A 21,423-nucleotide genomic window follows, 5' to 3' on the forward strand; every position below is an offset into this window, starting at 1 on the left:
TATTGCCGTTTAGTTATTATTACATTTTTGTTTGTGTGAGAAATGCTTTTTAGCTATAATTTTCACTTCATATTCCAGACATTCACTGAATAACGGCTAAACTCTCGTTCACTCTCTTTCGTGCTTTTACTTTACATCGTAATGGAATATTCTTTGGTGTTGTTACAAGTGAACTTCAGTTGAAATAATTATAGTTCAATTAATTTAAAATGTGTTCGTATGTACGTGATCGAAAAAACTTTGAAGCAGAAAGACAGAGCAAGAGCGAAAGCAAAAAAGCGTGAACGAGAGCGAGAGAAGATATGATTGTTTTGGGTGAAAAATCTTTTTAGCTTCAATTGAAATTGTTTGAAAATGTTCGACGCCAATAACAACGTTTTCCCACTTGAGTGCTCTGGAATAAAAGGTAAAAGTACACTTGAAAACACTGGCACACCATCACCACAACGGATGAATTATAAAAACATGAAATATTTGTTTATTCAGTTGTGTATTGTAAATGAAAGTTTTCGAACAGCAAATCAGAATGCAACAACACCGATTTCGGTTGTCTAAAACGGAATTAAAGACAATTTCTCGTAAGACCTCGTACTGTCTTCAAAACTGAATCAACAAAGATTTTCCGTCATTGTTTATTTTACTTTTCACTCTGTTGATTTATGTTTTTAGCTGATGTACGTGAATGCAACTCTTTTGAGCGCGCACAATGAATGCACTTCTATATACACAAAGCAGCATTAGAACGAACGATTTCCTTATTGAACTTTTCACAGAGAAATATATAAATATATATTCAAGACTAGAACTTCTAGTAAAGAGAACAGTCAAATTTGGTTTGGTTTTGTTTACATATACTTTTATTTGATCTCTCGATGTTGTTGCACTGTAAATAGAAATAGAATCAAAGTGAAGAAGACAGACCATGTTCATGTAAAATGACGCAATACTACCATTCAATACAATTGAATGTTGTGTGCTGTTGTAACCGAATGAAATGCATCTAGATTAGCTCGCAATAATATTGTATCGTTATTTCAAGTGCAAAGATATGTGCACTTCAAGGAATTCTAGAGTCGCATTCGATCAATTGCACGGTAATATGTTATTTGCTGATGTCAAGCACATTGTGGTAAGGCGTAAAATCGAAAAGTAGGTAAAAGACGATATCGGATTCGATTCGAAAAAAAACTCAATATTTCTACTTTTCTCTTGTAGCAAGTAAGATATTCTTGTTATATTCATTTCTAAGGCATCAAGTTGAATTATTCTTAGCACACTTAATGCCGGTAACAACATTCGTCGATTTCAATAACCCCACTGACAAATGCTTCCATACCATACATACGTAATATTCTCAAACTCTGTTAAAGTGGATTCCACACATTTTTCCTTAAAAGATTGTTTGAATTTCTCGGTATTTGAAAGAATTTCAAAAAGGTTAAATTTTTGAAAGATTTAAAACTTTTAGGTCGGAAAATATTTCAATTTTTTTTGGGGTGAGTACAAACTTCGCACTGTTTGAAAACACCGTGGTTTAAAGTATTTTCGAATAAGCGTCGAACGAAGATGTTGAAAGAAAAACACAATTTTTTGATATAACAACCACTGGGTATTTCAATTTTCAAAAAAAAAAAAAAATGTTTTTAAATGTTCAAATGGTTTGTCAGCAGGGAATGATGATCTGTTTACAAATCCCGGAGCTTCAAATGAGAGTGGAAAAAAACATTGGCTTTAACTCACGAATGAGGCATTGAAAAAGACAAGAAGAAAAAACTGGATATCACAGTTATTCCATCGAGCGACAGCTAAGGAATTTGGTTTTTGCGCGCCGCGTGTGTGCACGCATCATGGCCTTATGTTGAAAAACCAAACCATTAATATCTATTCGAAGCGAATGTAACTAATTCTAGATTTTCCTGGAATTGGACAGAAAATAGATTGCGTTAACATAAAAAAAATCAGCATTGAATCAACATGGCATCCTTTTATTGGGCGAGCATACATGCGCATACATATTCAGTTGGATTCAGGTGAAACACGCACACCAAGCCCATTCGTGAAGTGTTCTATCTAATTGTTGGCAGCAGTAGTTCCACTTGTTTCGCACGCAAATTTATGCATCTCAACATGCATCGCAATGAATAACTTTAACAATCCATTAAAAACCAATAATAATAAATGGTCGAAACGAAAAAAGAAATGGAGATGATGAAAAAGAAACCACCAGTCGAGCCCAGTATCTATAAATAATCTACCATTTATGGAGTGATTTTATGCTCATGGCACTGTCATGCCGATGGTACATGCAATGCCACAACCCAAACAGAATAATTAGCTGGTGTCTTTCTCTCCTCCTCTCCACCTCATTCTCCAAAGAATTCGTTGAAATATCCGTGTTGTATGTAAGGAACAGAGAACCTTTTTTTATAGCGCTTGCCCATAAAAATGGAACCTTTCACATTTATGCTTATCTTTGATTGATTGCAAATTTTCTACGAAAAAAAATGATTATCACAAAAAGACTACATTCTATCAAGGATAAAATTAGAATGTTTTCAACACAAAAGGCTTGTTTGAAACATCGACATTAACATGCCAAAGCTTGTTGAAATTTATTAATTGAGCGTGGATCAATGCACGAATGAAGTGAACACTCGTTAAATGCACTTATGTATACACTCTGTTATCGACTGATTTGATTAAAAGACAATTATTTGATTTATAGATAAGCGACATTCTTCCCATTGAGTAACACAAAACACTCTTTGCTGTGCTGAAGTAATGAATGAAAACACTCAAAAAGGTGTTTGGATAAAAGAAAAAACTGCTTTGACTCATTTTTGCAACGTAATGCCGATCATTCTAAATCGGATCGGGAGTTTGAATCATTTTCTGTTTTCCTTTTCGTTTGGATGGCATTGCATTTGTGTTGACATTAATCCGTTACGATAGACAAACACAACGGCTGCATAAGTTCGTTGACGTATTTTAATCATCTTAAGATTTATGCGACACCCGCTGCGGGGCGATTAACGTTTAAAATAAGTCAACAGAAGCTCATCGCAACAAGAGTGCATTGTTGTCAGCCATTCAACTGAGACATGTTTGATTTTCTATGGGATTCTCAAAACATAAAAAGGCAAATTTAAATATCAAAATGCCTTTAAAATGCCGAAAGAGATTATTCCGTTTTGTTGACGTTTTTTTGTGAAAAAATGACTTTCAAAACCTGGTCGATTGCGAAACAAAAATACCAAATCGATTCATGCGGTGCTACACCGAAACGCACAAATCCTAACCGTATGGTTGAAGTTCAATTAAATTCCACAGTTTGTTCTTCATTTGTTGGTTGCTCTTTTTCTTTAAAAAAAAAAATCGATTTCAATACTTTATGTAGACGTAGAGCTTCTAGCATCATTAAAATTTTCAAATTCAATTTAAAACGTGCTAAATGGCAGATAAGATTAGAATGGATTTTCGTTCGTATTTTGCTAGTCATTCAAAGAATGTTGATGATGGATCGTGGTTTGAATGTATATTTCATTCGAAGAACTTCAAAATTAAAAGAAAAAAAGCAATAACTTAATTAAGAACATTCAAACTAAAAATATACATGTATATTCCGTATATTTACAGTTATCTAGCCACTTTCAATAGTGAGTGCCCGTGTGTAAAAATATTGGCTGGCTATTTTGGGACGTTTTTGACGGTGTATGTGTGATTTTGTCGAATAAAATATGACGATTATAGTCAACTTTACACTTAGACGACTATATCTCCCAAAACGGATTTGACATTTTTTATGAAAACTAATCAACTTTTATCAGCTAATTCATCTATGACTAGTAAGTCACTTCTTTGCACACGGGTTGCTAAGCAAATTTGTATTGGAAAACCCGATATTTCATATAATGCCGTAACCAAACTAAAACTGAAAACAATAATTTCATTTAAAACGTTGTCCAGTGTGTGTGAGCATTTGGCACATGTACATACTGCAAATAAATTGGCATAAGACTAGATACGAACAGTAGCAAAAATGCAGAAAACAACAATTAAGAGTGAGTTTTCAAACCAACAAAAAAAATGTTTTCAAAATATAAATCGTATGGGTAAACATTCCGAGTACGAAATGTACAAATGGCATAAAAACATCGAGAATAACATGTGATTTTGCACTTTGAATGTGCGGCTACAACTGAAATCGCAAAATGAAAAAAAAAAATACAGAAGAGAGAAGAACAGCAACATGATCGTTAAATAAAAGCCGACCAAATTGGAAACCGAAAAACTTGCAATCGGCCCCAGCAGCATTGTACAAAATAGAGAGAGAACTTTTCACAAAAATAATGTTTATTTCATCTGTTGCCAATCGGACGAATTTATTTTCTTGGTTTCTTGATTTTTGCTTGCAATACATTTTGCCGACGATGCAATTTTATGCCGCAACGGACATGGCATTTCAGTTTTCAGATCAAATTCAACAACCAAAGACTGGCGCATAAAACCGGCAAAAAAAACAACGACTACGAGCAGTATAAACCCGAATAGAAAATGCGATAAATGTTTTTAATACCAATAAATGTCGTCTGTGCACTCAAGTTTTCTGCTCTGGATTTTATACTGTCGATTCTTTTTTTTCTTCTCATTTCGTCATCTCCTTCCTATTTTCATTCTGTTCTCTAGTGCAACTATCGAGAGTTTGCTAACTGCTCTCTCTTTCTCTCTCGATTCCGTGGAGATTTTGCATGTTGCTGTTATAACAAAACAATTTGTGACGTTTTTTGCACACAATGATCCATTTAACGGATCTGCCGTTGTTATATGTGTGCTGTGCATGTGTATATCTATTTGTTCAACAATTTAAAACATGTCTCGTTTTGTATAATCTGTCACATTGCATTGAGCTCGAACGAGAACGAGAGCAAGGGCGAATGGGAGAGAAAGAGCGAAAGAGTGGATTATAACCGGTGAAAATACGTACAACGTTAAGCCAGTATATGAATAGATTTTATTCAAACATATTGGATGCTTTTTTCCCCTTGTTTTGAGGACTTTGTTTCCGACTGATGACCATGACAGAAAAGAACAAAAAAACCAACATCGCCTGAACAAAAGCATCGAAGTTCAAAAAAAACCATGTTTTGTCACATTTGAATGCGGTGGCAATTGTTTGCAATATTTTTATCCGTTGGTAATACATGATCAAGAACGACTGTATTTGAAGTTATGCATATGGCCTAATTACAGGATATTATTATTAAGCTTATGGTCGGTATTAAATGTTGAAAAAGAGTTTATGACAGATTTTATTTCGAGGAAAGAAAAAAAAATGTTTGCACAAATGATTTTTTCCATCCTCAGTACACCCAGGTGAAACAATGATGGGAACGAAAGTTAAGATTTACCGTAAAAAATTGAAATTAAATTTATGATTTCAATTGTCAAATGTTATTGTTACACAAAAAAAGAGAAACACATAAACCTACACTTTGAAAAATGTTCACCATAAAATTTAACGACCTTAATGTCACCCGCACACTCGAATTGTTTGTTGTTTGAAATTGTTGAGACAACCGGTCTAACATGCACAGTTGCTCATTAATTAGCAGCATCGTTTGCGCCGAAAATATTTTGATTGTACGGTCATTTATATTAAAAGACCTGCCATCATCGATCTGTCATGCGGTTGGCGTTAAAGTTTGGATACACGTGTTTTAGGCGGTTGATTTTCTCTTTACAATTTTTAAAATGTGTGGCGTTGTTGACAAGCCTCATCAATTGTTGCGCAACCAAAGTCATAAATTTTTATATATCACTAACTTCCTCAGTTGAATGTTGTCTCATATTTCAACCTCCCGATGTGCAAGCAATTGTGTAAACTCTTTGGTCACGATTTCACTTGAAAATTTTCATTTTCCGACTATAACAAAGGACCACTGGCATTATTCGTACTAATGTTTATTCACAGCGGTTCGCATTATTTTGGATGCCGATGAAATCGGCGGAGTGTGAATGGTTATTAAGTCATGGGAATACTGTAATTAGTTCGAAATATAATGTTAATTCGATTATTATACATGAAGCTATAATGTTGTCGCTTCAATTTGTCAAACGTTCCGGTTATGGATGAGATGCGTATTGTGAGATTTCATAATTCAATTTCGTTAGCATTTTCCCATCAATTTTTGTCATGATTGGGTTGGCTTATTTTCAATTTACAATGACTATACTAATTGATTTTGTGAGGCTTATTTTGACCCCCCACGCATGGTAAAATCAATTTTCGGAATTCACTTTCGATCGAGGTGTTGCCATGCAACATGTTGGGAATCAAGTCAGATCGTGATTATCTGCATTTCCCAAGCGGTTTGTGTGCGCTTATTTCTGTGTTTTTTAGATTAGTGTGTCATTTTTGTTTTGAACATCGTTTCGTGAACTGAAACTGTCAAATTATTTGCTTGAAAAGTTACAAGCGTGAAATTGTGTGTGTGTACAGATTATTAAAGCATTGAAATGTCATATCGTCGTCAACACACTTGCAGGTGTAATTAATATTATTTCACGTGAATGTAATACAGAGCAAGTGTCCAAAGCGCCAATGATCAGTGACTTGCAAACATACTGCGACGACGATGATTCCGCCATTGCCATTTGCTGCCACAATACGATACATACACCGAGATACAAAAGAAATGGCTTGTGAGTGTACAGAATTCGTGGGTTGTCAACGAAAATGGCAAAGCTCGTAAATCATATAAAAATCAGATTGATTTTGAGCTTTCTTGTAAATAACAATCCACCTGCGCCATGTGTATTACGTTAAAGCATGAGCGCAAAATTAATGCATGGCTCGAATAAACATGTAATACTATTTGTATCGTTCAGAAAGCGTATCACATTCCATTATTTATCAATAAATCAGTGTTGGCATTTTGTTTCGGTATATTGCAGAGATAAAAAGAAAAATAATGGAAAGAAATGCACGAGACTTGAAACACGGCACGCATATTGCTGAAGATGAGCATATCTAGAGTAAAGAGTTACTTCGATCGATACGGATTGCCGGAATTTTCTTTTCGTTTTCGTGGGAAAGTTGAATATGTGTTTTTTTTTGTTGTTCGCTCTTATCTTGTTGCTCGAAAATCATAAGATGGAAAATCATCTTTGGAATTGCATTTAAAGTTCGTTTACCATGAAAATTGTTTTTCGTAAATTCGTCTGCTTTTTCTTCTGTTTCAGTTTTGTGTCTTCAACTTTTTTTCTAAATTGTTTCTTTTTTCGGATATGAACAATGAGTGAGTTTGCTTTAGAAATTTGCCAGTAATAAATATCACATGGCAGGATTGTCTGTTGAGCAAAATAGCAAATGCATGTAATGCATCGATAATAAGTAGAACATCAACGATTTTCTTCTACATCTTATTCTGTCATGGAAATAGGCCACCACAAATGTAATTAGAGCTCTTTGTCTTCGAGTTTCTCATTTGTTGTGTGCGTGCCTCTCTTCCTCTCTCTCTGTACGTGAGAATGTGTTTTCATTTCGGATGCATGGCGATTAGATAGTGTATATTCTTGTTCAAGTGAGGTCGAGTGTGGCCGCTTCACAGCGAATAATTAAATTGAACACGAAACAGATTCTGCGATAAATCCTATTACAACATCGCCAAATGATTTGCAGTTGCTGTCTCTCGAAATGAAACAAAAAAACAAGAGAAAAGAGCATGGACAAAATATGTGCTTTGTATAGGGAATGCCAAGAAGTTCCCAGTTTTAAACAGACAAAGATAACCTAATACATGACGAGGGGCACTTACAATCAACTGAAAACAAACAAACGCCCGCTGCAGCAAATTACAAAATAAAAATGTGAAACGAAGATGGATTGTGTGAAACAGTCATGAAACACACATTGACGAGAGAGCGAGAGAGAGAGAAATAAGCGAGTGAAAGATATTTTTCTCGCTATTTTGCTTCTTTAAATTGTCTCCATATCGTGCTGCGAAGTATTCGGATGGATCGTTTCTTGGTGGCAAAAGTTTTTTTCTTTCATTTTTTCTCTGTCTCTCTATCTCAATGGATGCATGCAGCTTGGCATTTTTTCAATTCGTTTTTTGTTTCGATTTCGCCTCAAATTTTGTTGTGTTGCGTAAGATTAATTATTTTCGATAGCGTTCGGGCGAATAGAAAAGAAGCTATGAAAAGAAACGCAACCAACACAAAACAATCGAAGTACAAAGTAAATAAATTGGGTGCATTTTCGCCTTTTTTCTATTTTTTTCTTTTCATTTTGTCGTTGCTGTTTTTCGGTGTAAAAGTATTTCAAATGGGAACTTTTGCCTCTATGCTGTTTATGATTGTTGTTGTAATTGCTACAGCCGTTGCTACGATTTTGTTTTTGACTGGTTTTCTATTACGGAATCAAAAAGGAAATACACTCATGTAGTCGATTTGTGCTTATTTATTTCACTTGCAACCAACAACAATGCTCACATCAAATTCAACAGTTATTCCAGCTCGGAAGTTTTGCAATGTTGCAATTGCTGTTGGCGTTCTCTGTGTGAGAGCAATACCAGAAAAATAAGGTAGGCAACATTTTGCTATTTTTCTATCGAATCTCTTTTTTGCTGAAAACCAAAAAATCAACGGCGGCAAAGTGAGAGAATGAGCGCTTGGTAGCCACGTTTTCGTGCAATAAATTCAAATCTATGTAAGATGGAATTTAATCGGTTCGGGTGTATCCGATCGGCCACTTGAAGTTTGGCTAGCATGTTATCATGGATTGCAAGCAATTAATATTGTTGCCAACAAAATATGCGGCGAAGATCGTGTCTACTTCTTGGTACCAACACCAGTAAGCAATGCGAATGCATCGCTGTTGATTTTAACGGTTATTCCGTGCATGAAACATTAATGTGCGTCAAATAGCATATTTTTAAGGTCGCATTTTTGCACAGAGGGACTTCTTCAAAATTGAAAAATGTTTGGCAAATAAAGAAAAACGAATAGCAAAATAAAAAAAAATGTAGGAAGCTTTCTATGGGTGTAATGCTATATAATGTGATACATACGCCTAACAACAAAAAAATATATGAATGCCAACGACCATTATTGATAAATGGTCATAAAGCTGTGTTAATAGTTGAACATAGCCAAGTATTTCCAGTTTAAGTTCATAAATCAAATAAACTTCATCATCAGCATTAATTCGCACATTTAATATTTATTACATTAGGCTCATCCGAATAGAATTTGACGCCCAGTTTACATTAAACACGATAAAAATGTGGTGTGAATTTGGCTATCCCCATCTTAATAAGAAGAAAACAATCTTATAGTAGCCAAAAAGCGTTGTCATTAACGATCATTAACAACCGTTAAAAAGAAAAGAAGCATTGCCTTAAGTAAGTTTCATCTCGTTCATGGCATGATCGGTGCTCGACAGTGTGACAAAATCGACAGAACTTTCCACTTGTAAGCAAACACAATGCAATGCAATATATCAAACAAAATGACTTCAATTTTATGTAATCATCCTCATTCATATTGTGAAAGTTCAGTGCTTCTTTTGTGCATTTGTAATTTAATCAAATAGTTTAAAATTGTTTATCGAATACAATGGAGAATCATTATTTTAAGAATTTCGTTGTTAGTTAATCATAATAACAGCGAAGCGACACAAATCACCGACGCCACTGTTGCCGCCATACCGATCATCATCGTTACTCTAATCGAATTTAACTGCAATGCAATTCATAACGATGCACGTCAAGTGCATTGAATTAATTTTCGTTGCCGACACAAGTTATAATTATATACATGAAATGCACCGACGATCGAATTGTTGCCAATGGCACACATTGTAGCAACATAACGAATTTGATATATCGTGATGAAAAGAGAAAAAAAAACACCGATTCATCGACAAATTTCCATTGTGCCATCCGCTAGGGAAATGCATTTATTCATTTTATGTTCTGTCAACCGTATTGAGCGTATAAGTATCGTTTACTGTCATACCATCTTTACCATATAATTTGCCATTGTTGATGGTACGCGATCAGTCGGTTTTCGAAACGAAATCATCCATCATTGTGAAAAATCCATAAAGCGATTAAACGTTACGACCTCATAACTACATTGTCTCAAGTGTCTCACACTTTTTGCCTCTTGCTAAACGATCCATTGCACACAAACTCATTTCATTTAATACAAATAATGATTTTGTTATTATCCATCGTCATTTCTCTTTTTTTTCACTTCTGATGCCCATCTATTTCATGCCGGACAATTGACATAGAATTTAACACACACAAAAATGTCACAGAATCCAATTTCGTATTGTTGTTATGGCATTTTTTTATTAAGTTAGCGTCAACAACAGCAATTACTTCAAAATTGAAATTGCACATATATTATATAATGAATGATAAATTAATTTAACGAAATCGCGGCTTTTTTTAGAAAAACAGCGAAAAAATGTATATGGAGAGAGAGTCAACGAATGTCATTGAATAACAATGGCGATGGAAATATTGATTCATTACGCATTTAATAATTTTCCGGACTTTTACACAATGCCCACGTCAAATCATTGTTATGAAATATCCCAATTAAATTGAAGAACCATTATTTAAATTGAAAATTGGCAATTATTCTAGTTTGTTAGCATATAAAATCAAATCAAAATTTGTGAATGGTTTTGGAATTTGGTCACCGAATCGACATAACTATAACACAACAATAATTTTGTTATGATTTGTTTACCTTGATGAATTCAGTTTGGTTTCGATACAAATGTAGCTTTATTTTCCCATGTGATTCATATCTACGGAATAGAAAGAGAGAGATACAGAAAATTAGTTACATTTTTTGATTTAAAGATAATTGTTTTTGAATTTGTTGTTTCTTTGTTTAATGACTTTGATAATTTGACTATTGAAAGTCGACTAGAAGTAGTTTTTTTTTGTTTTCAAATTCTTTTGTTTAACTGTATAAATCATCAACAAGCCCTTTTACAAACAATGTATAAATTCAGAAGTGGCGAGCAGAAGAAATAAAAAAATTGCTACACAAAAGAATGAGTTATGGAAATGTGCTTAAAAAAGCGTCATTTTCACTCCGTGCAATTTGCAACTGAAGAATCATAAAAAATGTCGATATTCTTATTAGTTTCAACATTTATCTTTTGAAATATTTCGTTTGCCATTCAAATATGTTTATTATCAATCGAAAAACTACTTAAGAGTGATAAATTGCTACTCTTTCACTTATAACCAATAAAAGAATATATGGCAAACTCACATCCTTTTACCATTAAAATGTCTTAAGAACGTTTTAATGCTCATTCTTTTTAGCTTCCAATCTGAACGGATTGCTGAACGATTTAAAAAAATAAAATAAAACATACACAGTTCTCCAGCTCAGTATGAATGGGAATTATATTACTTATGATTGATTTGTCGCCGTGAAATAATCTTTATGATCGTCATATTTTCTTTGGCATAAGCGTGGCTCGTGGTTTTTCTTTTTCGTTTCGTTCGAGCGTAAATTATATATATATATTTGCTTTGAAAAATGGCTACATTCATCGCGAGTTTGGCAACAAATGTTTACTTTTTAAGATGTAAATCATTCGCTAAGCGTTTGTCCATAATTCATGTGCTTAGAAAGATTGTATTTGTGTGCACTTTGCATGTTGCGGCCGCTTTTTTTCACAACACCTTATTTATAATGCGCTGGCAATAAATTTCCGGGTAGTCCCATGTAGAATTGAGTCAGATGTCACGATATAAATACACACAGTTTGTTCTCGGGCCATTTTTGCGTTGCATAGTGAGAGTGTATCTCTCATATTGGATGGTGAATCATAACAGTAATTTTGAGCGGATTTTTTTGTTCAACATTCCTTTCGCGTATCATGTTCCGCGGCGATAAGAAAAGGCTGTAACAATCTATCAACAACCATATCTCCAACGGCATTCATTTTGGCATGACAAGTAGAAAAAGATGATTATAAATTCATAAAATAGATGTCTCATCGAACCAGCGGCAATATAAAACGTTTTATCAATACAATAAACTTGACTATTTCTTACGTCGCGCACAATAGACAAATATACTGCAAAATCGCACGCATTAATTTCCGAAAAACCGCAAAACCTCAAAAGAAATTACAGAAAACGGTGAATTGCAAATTGTACGCAAATTTGTTACTCTCAGTTGAGTTGAGAATTTAGCATTGATTCTAGACTGTCTTTTGCCATTCAACGGAAATTAGCTCGCGAAAAAAAAACCAAATTCCCCGCAGAATGCCAATTGATTTTTTTTTGTGTGCGACTTTGGTTTAGTAAAAACCGCACAACGCAATAAATGAAATCAATGGAAAAGTACGAGAAGCGGATTGCTTACGTCGAACAAAGATTGATATTGTTTGTTCGTTGAATAGAACAAAGAATGTGGTGAGAGACTGCGACGTATCGGCATCAGTTGCAATGGAAGTCATTGTATTATTTTATTGACGACGACTCAGTATAATGATGTGTATGTGCTCATCTAAATGATGAGTTAGTGTAAAAGAGGAAATGTTTTGAACGAACAAAACGAATTTATGACCGAACGAAGGAACAAAAACATTCACACATACTCGTACAAAACTTTCCGACAAAAAACACACACAGAATGAATGGCACTCAAGTGTGTGCGAACTGTATATTTTGAAATGGATAATAAAACGAGCGAGCGAGGAAAAATTGAAGCAAAAAACAGAACGAAGGCAGACGCGAAACGTTTTCTTTTATGCGAGCGAATGAATTAAACCGTGGAAAAAAGGAAACCAAGAGAAAATAAAAATACAAAACTGTTCTATAAGTAGAAAAGTGAAGAGTTTACATTTCAAAATAAATGTTTTGTTTCTTGCATTTCGTTTTGCTCTTTTCTGTGCTCTCTTTTTCTTGCTTAAAATGCCCGTTGGCATTATTTTAACCAATGCAAAATAAAATTTTGCGAAATACGACAACCACGATGATTCGGAGCATGCGAAATCGATCTGTTGCTCATGAATCCACATTTGCACCCATCACGTATAGATGATGTATGACCAAAACCATGCGTGAATCTCTAATGCAAACAATTGCTGCTGCTGCTGCAACGAGCGAGTGAAGAAGAAAAAACAGCAACTAACAAACACAAAACAAAACACGCTAAAACAAACATTCAACACTGCATTCGGTCAATAGCTGAGCATCACCAGAGCTACAGTTGTTGTGTAAACCGATCATAAGCTGATTTAATAACACTAAAAACATGAAGCGAGCATAGCAAACATGCGGGAAAAACATTGCAACGACACTGTCGGCAACGGCAGTGGTTTTCATTTTTTTTTTTCGTTATTTCCAAACAACACAAAAAATGTCTATTTATATAGAGAGTCCATTCATGCGGTTTCGATGCACGCAATATAAACTCGAAATTGATGTTGGTTGAGAGAAAAAAAAATCTAAACATAAAATATTTGAAAAATGGATCTGAATATTCCAAAATGGCTGTGATATTTACTTAGTGTCCTCTCTTCTCTCTCTCTCTTTCTGGATGGGTCATGTCATTGGAAGGCCATGACCATATGAATTCATTTTTATGGCACACTATCATTGAACTTTTATCCATTGCATATTTCTCGTATCAAATGCTGGAACGAACAGACGAATGTGTCCCACTTCAGCCACTCTTCTATATTGCGCTTGTCATTTTAATATAATCATTATTTGCCGCACGGTAAAAGAGATTTGTTGTTTTATTTCGCTTGCACATTAGCCTTAATAACGGTGCCGTCCGTATTAGTATCGTGTGGAAAAGAGTTCGCCGATCTTGACAATATAAAAACTTCAACGCCAATAAACTCATCATTTACATTTGGCAAATATATAAAACGCAATCATAATTTTATGACGTGATTTTTTTTTTCGTGTGATTCTTCGTCGTCTCTCCTTCTCAAGTTTCACATATTATGTGGCTTTGTTTGCATCCGGTGACTTGAGTTGAGATGCGGTTTTCATCGTTTACTTCTTCAAATCATTATCGTAAATTGGATCTCGAACACACTGTATCAGACGATTACCCTTTTTATTTGATTTTTTCTCTCTGATTCTCTCTCGCTCTATCTGTCTTCAGTTTTTAATTGATATTTATTGTGCCACAGAAATTCCGGCTAGAAAAAGAGTGAGCTACATCTGTTGTTCTGTTGGGAATTTATTTATTGATATGGTTTTTGTTTTGGGCTCCAACAGCGACAGAACCGAGAGCGTTCGTTGATTTTCAATTTGAAGCTTGCATTGCGCTTTGTTCGTTGGACTTAATGACAAGTACAAGAAAATTACGACAAACAAAAAGAGAGACACCAACCGACGTTGTCGAACTAGAGGCGCGATTTGCAATTAATAAAATAACAGCTCTCAAACTGAGAACATGCGGCCTTAGCAGCGTATCATTGTCGATCACGAAACGGGAATAAAAATGTCCGCACAATCACTTACATAGAACCGGTTGTCATAAAACATTGAAGAAACACGATTTCTTTCAATTGGTTTGTCGATGGTGCGTGTGTACATTCGAAATGTACGGAATAGTTCAGCGCAAGAAATGGACACTGAAGAGATAGATTAAAGCACAGAAGTATGAAAAAAAACCTTTTTTTTGGCCGAACGAGTGACAAACGGAGTATTTTAAATGACAATTCATTGAAAAAAATGCCAAGTTCAAGCATTCAGATTATTTTTGAACATTTTTCACGTTTATTCATCATTATGTCACTGCAATTTGTTGTGCGTTGTTTTTTTAATGGCAAGTGACTTTTGGTGGTGTGTACATTTAAATGAAAATGTGAATTGCACACCGAAAATGATATGCAATAATATTTTAAATCCATTCGTTTTGTTCAATTTTTCCGAAGAGAATGATTTTATCATCATCATAGCAGGTTAACGACTACAACGACACCGCCTCTGCAGCATTTTCTCCCGCTGCCATTATGTAATGTAGTTTTGAAGTCAAGTACTCAATTCAGTTTTTCGCACAACGAGTCACGTTCGATGGCACACTTCAATCATAACACAATACTTGATGCTCTTCTACGAACATTCTCTGCACTTATAGTTTCGCTTAAAATTTCTGGAATTTAAAAATATATTCCGAATGCTTTGGGTCAAGCATGGCTTTTTCCCCCATCATTTCATTTTTTTTGTCATGACTTCGACGTCATCCGTTTGGAAAGCCTCGACAATGGTCAATTTTTTTACCATGATTAATTGAAAAATTTCACGCAAATCGGCTTCGAATTTAATAATACATGAGGGCATTTTCCGCTTCCATGAAATTTATGTAGCGTCATTAATTGGATTTTTTTATTTAAAAAAAAACATGGTTGATCTCCACATTTTTAAGCACACGCAACATTGTACTTAAAACAACGAAAAATTAAACGTTTGAAAGCATCGCTGGGACAAAATTGTCCGTTGGTTCGTTTGTACACATTTTTGCGTGTCTAATTGAAAAATAGATTTATTAAGGCAATGCACGCTTTGAATGGAACGAGAGAGTCCAAATTAATGAAAATGAATAGGCTTTGATTAACAACGTCTGATGGTAAATTTGAAATCAACATCGACGGGAATCAAAATTGATGGGATGGCACCTAGGGGATAACCGTGAATTGCAGATCGAATAATTTATAATAATAAACGCTATTTCTCTCTATTTTTCACTAATTCTGCTAGTATTTCTACTAGTTTGTTCTAATACTGCTATTTTTTGCTAATTTCTCTAGTACGTCAAAAATATTGCATACGTCAGATTGACAGCATGATCGAATAACTGAAATGTGTTTACGTAAATGTTTCAAGTTGACACTTTCAACGTGTATATTTGAAGCAGGCACTAGCGTATACGTTTTCAGTAAGAAATCTGTCATCAAATCTACATTTCCGATTGCAATTCGTAAATTGTAGTTAATACAGATGAAACGTGCTTGGTTACGTGCCATTGAATATATTTTTATTTAAAAATGAGAAAAAGCGTATTAAACTACATATTTTGATACATTTTAGTTCAATACTATTCAATTCGTTTGTTTTGTGAATTTTATTTTAATTAATTATTTCAATATATTCAAGAATAAATGCTTACTAAAGTATATACGTGTACAGTGCTACGTAGGCGACTATTTAAGTTTCTTCAATATGTATGTTTTAGTATTGCCCGATGCAAACCATTGTCATATTCGTGAAGTTGGACATTTTTCATGACCATTTGACTTAACAGGACGAATTTCAGTTTTGTGGTATGGCTACGACAGCAGCTTAAACATGACACTCCAAAAAGTGCACTTTTTTGAATATGCACCTAATTTCAAGTACGAAAAATATATTGTATCCAACTGATTTTGGTCTCTGGTGGACAGAGGGGTCCCGAATAATTCGTACACGGAGTATTGTGCATCAATTCGATCTTTTGGGTGGTCAAATAGTCGACTGTTTGATGGGCTTCTTTTTGCCATGTTTTGGGATTATAAGTTTCAGAGTTTTGGTCTCCATATTCCCGTGATGACTTTTGACAATCAAATGGTTGTGTACTATTCAGCATTGAAGGACCTTTCATCCTCTAAAGGCATGGTAGCAACATGACACATAACGCTGTAAAATAATGAGGTCCGATTTTCCCTATCACTTCACAAACGAACAACTTTTGTTCGATTGTGTTCATGTTTGAAGACTCAGAGAGTCAACCAAGTTTTTGTTTCAGGTCCAAACTACTGGAATCATGTCTTGGCTTCTATTGCGATCGTATAGACGTGTTTTTATTATCCTATGTCAAATTGGTTATGATTTTTTGGATGTGATTAAAATCAATCGATTTTTGAGCAACTGTGGGTTGACACGTAAAGATTTATTTTTTTCATGTTGTAATTCATGGAAGAACCAAATGATTGGAGTCTCTGTGATCCTTGGGCATACCACAATTTAACTGTAAAAGAAACTTCGATCCTAACTCAATCGGCACCAGAGTTTTTCTCGATGACATCAATTTTCGAAGGACCATCGCGCAATTGATCACTGTAGCGAGCACCATGACGATGGGATTCAGTGAACCAGTTGTATACAGTGGCAAGGCATGGTACTTCCTTCCCATACCCCGACTTGAGTCGGAAGTAATACTGTTGAGCAGGCAGCTCTTTTTGAAAACTTATGAGAAATAATCTTTTTTGTAAATTTCATTTTTTTGCGAAGTTGACCTTTTCCAACTGACACCGTGGCCATACCACAAAACTAAAATTCGTCCTGTTAAGTCAAATGGTCATGAAAAATGTCCAACTTTACGAATATGACAATGGTTTGCATCGGGCAATACTAAAACATACATATTGAAGAAACTTAAATAGTCGCCCTCGTAATTCTGCTATTTATTGCTAATTTTGCTATTTTCTTCATGTAAATTTCCCTATTTTTTGCTAATGTGCTAATTCTAATTCGCATGGATATCCCCTAGGATGGCACTCTTCGAGAGGGAAAAAACGATGCTTACAAAATTAAACAGAAATGAGCTCGAGGATTATAGCACTCAAGTGCAGAATATAACGCTCAGAAATTCCATGGAGATGAAGAATTATTGAAAAGTGTAAAATATCACTGAATTATTATGAATGTTGTTGTTCTTGGTGACGATGTTTAATGCATTTGTTCGATGAGTATGTATTCGGTATAAAAGAGACATCGATAAATCACAATAATTGAGAATTAAAATGGAAAATCTAATGGAAATCCAGCGGAGCGCGCACACATGCAATTTTATTTACCAAACTCAAAAGAGTAAAATCTCGTTCCATTCCTTGATATTCCTCGTTCTTGTTCGTTTCGCAGCACGTGAACGAAGATAAAATGAGATTCAATACCCGTTTGAATTATCTATTTAGTCGAATGACTCCATGGGGATGCATTGAGTGGACCGAAAGTGTAAAAAAAGACACCAATATCGTGCTCAAATTGCAATGTCAAATGATTGCGCATTGCATGCTTTTAAAATCATCGAATGATTTGAAATTTGTTTTTATTTTAGCTTCCAAGCATTGCATCGGGTCATGTTATCACAATGTGATCCATAATAACCATAAAATTAGACGGAGAGTAAGCAGTTAGGTAAGCAGCCACGCTCGATGGTTCAACTCGGTATCAATGCGAATACCAGAAGCGGTTGATATATACATTTCGATCAGATGAAGACTATTGTGTGCATTTATGGAGCCTGCAAGCGTGTGTGCACGGTAACGGCGAAGCATTCTTTGAAATAAAAACTGTACGAAACCCGACATTATATTTAGCCAGCTTAATCAGCTCGGGTAGGTAAGGTAAGACGCTGGAATGAAGCGAAAACACATAAAACACTTCCATTGTGTCCATCGCGATAACTTCTGTTGGTTTTACTCCATTTCAGCGCCTGAGCTGGCTGAAAATATCTTAAAATAATGTCTGTACGAAACTCTATAAACATGAGATAGCTGCAGTAATTTTCGCTGTATTTAGAATAAAAACGCTACTTGAACGATTATCATGCTTGCTCACCATCGAGTCGACATGGCATCAACTGAGAAATTCCAACGGAATAAACATACAAATATTTTTTGCCACATTTTTTTATAAACAAAACTTTTTTTCGCATCAAATTCGTCTCAAAAAACTTGTAATTTCGTTTAATGAAATTGAGTATCTCACGAACAAAAAAATGGAATATTTAAATTAACTAGCTTGTGTTCGCATACAAAATTCATAAGATCATTAGCATTACCACTTTACGAGTTGTCGTTAAATTCCTTTGGCACCATACACACTTGACGATTCGCAAACGATCCAAACGTCGAGTTCAAATACCATGTGACAAAAACTTGAGCACACACGCCAATTTGCATTTATTTTCGGTGACGAATCACTTTGTATTGTATACGGAACCAAAAAAAAGAGGTGAGACGTTTCACTTGACCAAAAATAGACGACGGTAAAATGTAAATTTGAAATGGAATTAATGGAGATGAATGATTTGACGCATGTTAAAACCAAAAGAAGATCGAGTGTGTAGTTTTTGGCATAAAAATGTGGTTCAATTTGATTGATTTGGTTATAATGTTACATTATTTTTCATAACCTAATTGTGTAGGCGAAAATCGAACCGCATGTCTTACAGGTTTATCCTGTTTCTTACATTTGGATCGTTCTTACGTAAGCGGAACATTTCAGTTTATCGATAAAATTGAATGGCATTTCGTTTAAAGAAGAAAAAAAACAACGTGTACCCGGAATAAAGTGGCACTCCTCTGAGAAAGAAACAAAAGTGAAATGCACCATAACCAAACCAAAAGTTACGTACACTTTTGCCCATGAATCGTATTGTTAAATGCACCGCTCCGTTTGGATTATCTTACAAAATTGAAGACGATGCTTCTGGGCGCCTTTTTTTTCTCTCTTTCATTCGATAAATGATAAATGCCATTTCTTATTGTTCATTCGGTGGAAAAGTGATTTGTGCACGGAAAATTTCATAATGCAATTCGGAATTTATGCATATTCGTTCAGCAAAAGTGACGAAAATGCCACTTTTTCCTCCTACTGTATAAGTGACTATTTCATGTGATTTACCGTCGCCCCGTCACACAAAATTACTGCCAACGACATAAATATAGTAGATAGAAACAAACGATTGAACAATGAAATGGTTTTTTTCTTTTTCTTAAAAAAAAAAAAGCTCAATTTGTTGTTGTTGCTTGAGTTTGTCTCTCGAGAGAGACTTTCGCATTTGGTTAAAGTAATGTTTTTGAAAGTTCGTTGGCATTTCTGCGAAGCATGTCGAATGTGTGTTATTTTTATAGATAAAGTGATAGAAAAAAAAATAGCAGCCAAAAACTTGATTTTGCCGTTATCGTCGTCTGCTATGCAACTCTTTTTTTTCTTCACCACAATGTTTATGTGTTGAATTAATTCTTGTGTCGTGCATGATGACGCTGAACATGCGAATGTGTAGAAGTAAATATATCATGTAGCGCTTTATTTCCGATAGTTTAAATGCATTTTGTCGCTCCTTTTTCATGTAATTCACTGTAACAATACAGAACTGACTAACCTTTTTTTCGTCTTCTTTCGTCTGTGTATGTTCACTGTTCACCTCGTTGCATTCGTTGTTGAACCAACGTAAGAAAGCGAAAGTCTTTATTCGCGTGTGACAATAGTAATCATCACGAATTGCATGCTTTCTATAATAAAACAAACAAGCCGTTAAAATTACAGTTTAAAACCGATTTACAAAAATGGTCATCTGCAATTTTAGTCTGATATAATCATCGCTTAGTGAAATTTATCGATGTGGACTTGGCAATGATAATTCATTAAGGGTCGCATGTTATTTTTATGAGATGGCGATAAGAACTCAATTAAAAGTGTGTAAAAGTCATTCGTTTCGGTTGATTTACATGTGAAAGTTGAATTTCTCGGTTGTACGCTTGATTTTATGATGTTGATCAACGATGCTGCTGTTATTTGTAAGCCGGAGCATCACTAAATAAAAACTCTTCGTTTCACTTCGAAATTACAACAATTTGAAAGGCGTGCCAACACCATAAAAAAAAAAACCCAAAGATAAATCAGGTGTGTAACATTTTGTCACTTGAAAATGTTAAAGTCTTAACACTTGGCATTTCATTTCAATTGCACTTGGAAATTTGTTTCGTTTATACAACAAAATAGAAAGACACAAAAAAATAAAATAGAATGTGCAAGTGCATACGCTTTGCATGCGCGTATATCAAACCATGCATGCATGTAATTTGGATGCATTGAATTTCATTCAATGTTGGAAAATGGTAGGCAAGACGCAAGTGAATGTAAATTATCCGTCTGTAGTGCACGAGCCGTGTCGGAAAATTGTGCACAGTTTGATGACGATAATAACGACGTTGGATTCGATTTCATTTAATCATGTCACCTGGCACTTTATGTGAGCATTCAGGTGTTTGTCATTACGATTTGCATTCCATAAAGCTGTTTAACTTTTCGGATTATGGCACGTTTTCAATTGGAAAATTTTTTTCGGGGCTAAATTGAATGCAATATGCTCGTTAGAGTACGACGTGATTTGCTCATGATCCCCTTTTGCCAATCAAATGCAAAATAAAGTTTTGAATTTCAATAAAAATCAAGAAATAATGTACAACGGAATTGAATCGATGACCTTCACCTTCGCACGAAATCAAACATAAACGAAATAAAATTGGGAAAGAGATAAAAATGTCACGTACAATTTGGTTTGCATGTATGTGCGATGGAAATTTAATTAAATTGTGTACCAAATGCGATGAAGATTCCCAGCTGTCATTGAACAACTGATTGGATT

General features: G+C 34.8%; 1 protein-coding gene across 6 annotated transcripts in view; it reads right to left on the bottom strand.

Moving 5' to 3' along the window:
* Positions 1 to 21,423, bottom strand: part of LOC116339922 — a 65,461-nt gene that overhangs the window by 15,662 nt on the left and 28,376 nt on the right. For 5 of the 6 annotated variants that reach the window (XM_031766029.1, XM_031766028.1, XM_031766025.1 and 2 more), the window contains one exon: positions 10,768 to 10,828. The gene's annotated coding sequence lies outside the window, so the exon portion shown is untranslated. Of the gene's footprint in view, positions 1 to 10,767; positions 10,829 to 20,157; positions 20,247 to 21,423 lie in introns of those variants that run through there. The other variant, XM_031766030.1, reaches the window with a different exon arrangement.

Source organism: Contarinia nasturtii, unplaced genomic scaffold (assembly GCF_009176525.2).
Source record: "Contarinia nasturtii isolate CC-2019 unplaced genomic scaffold, AAFC_CNas_1.1 Cnas_scaffold_533, whole genome shotgun sequence".
Taxonomy (NCBI): Eukaryota; Metazoa; Arthropoda; class Insecta; order Diptera; family Cecidomyiidae; genus Contarinia; species Contarinia nasturtii.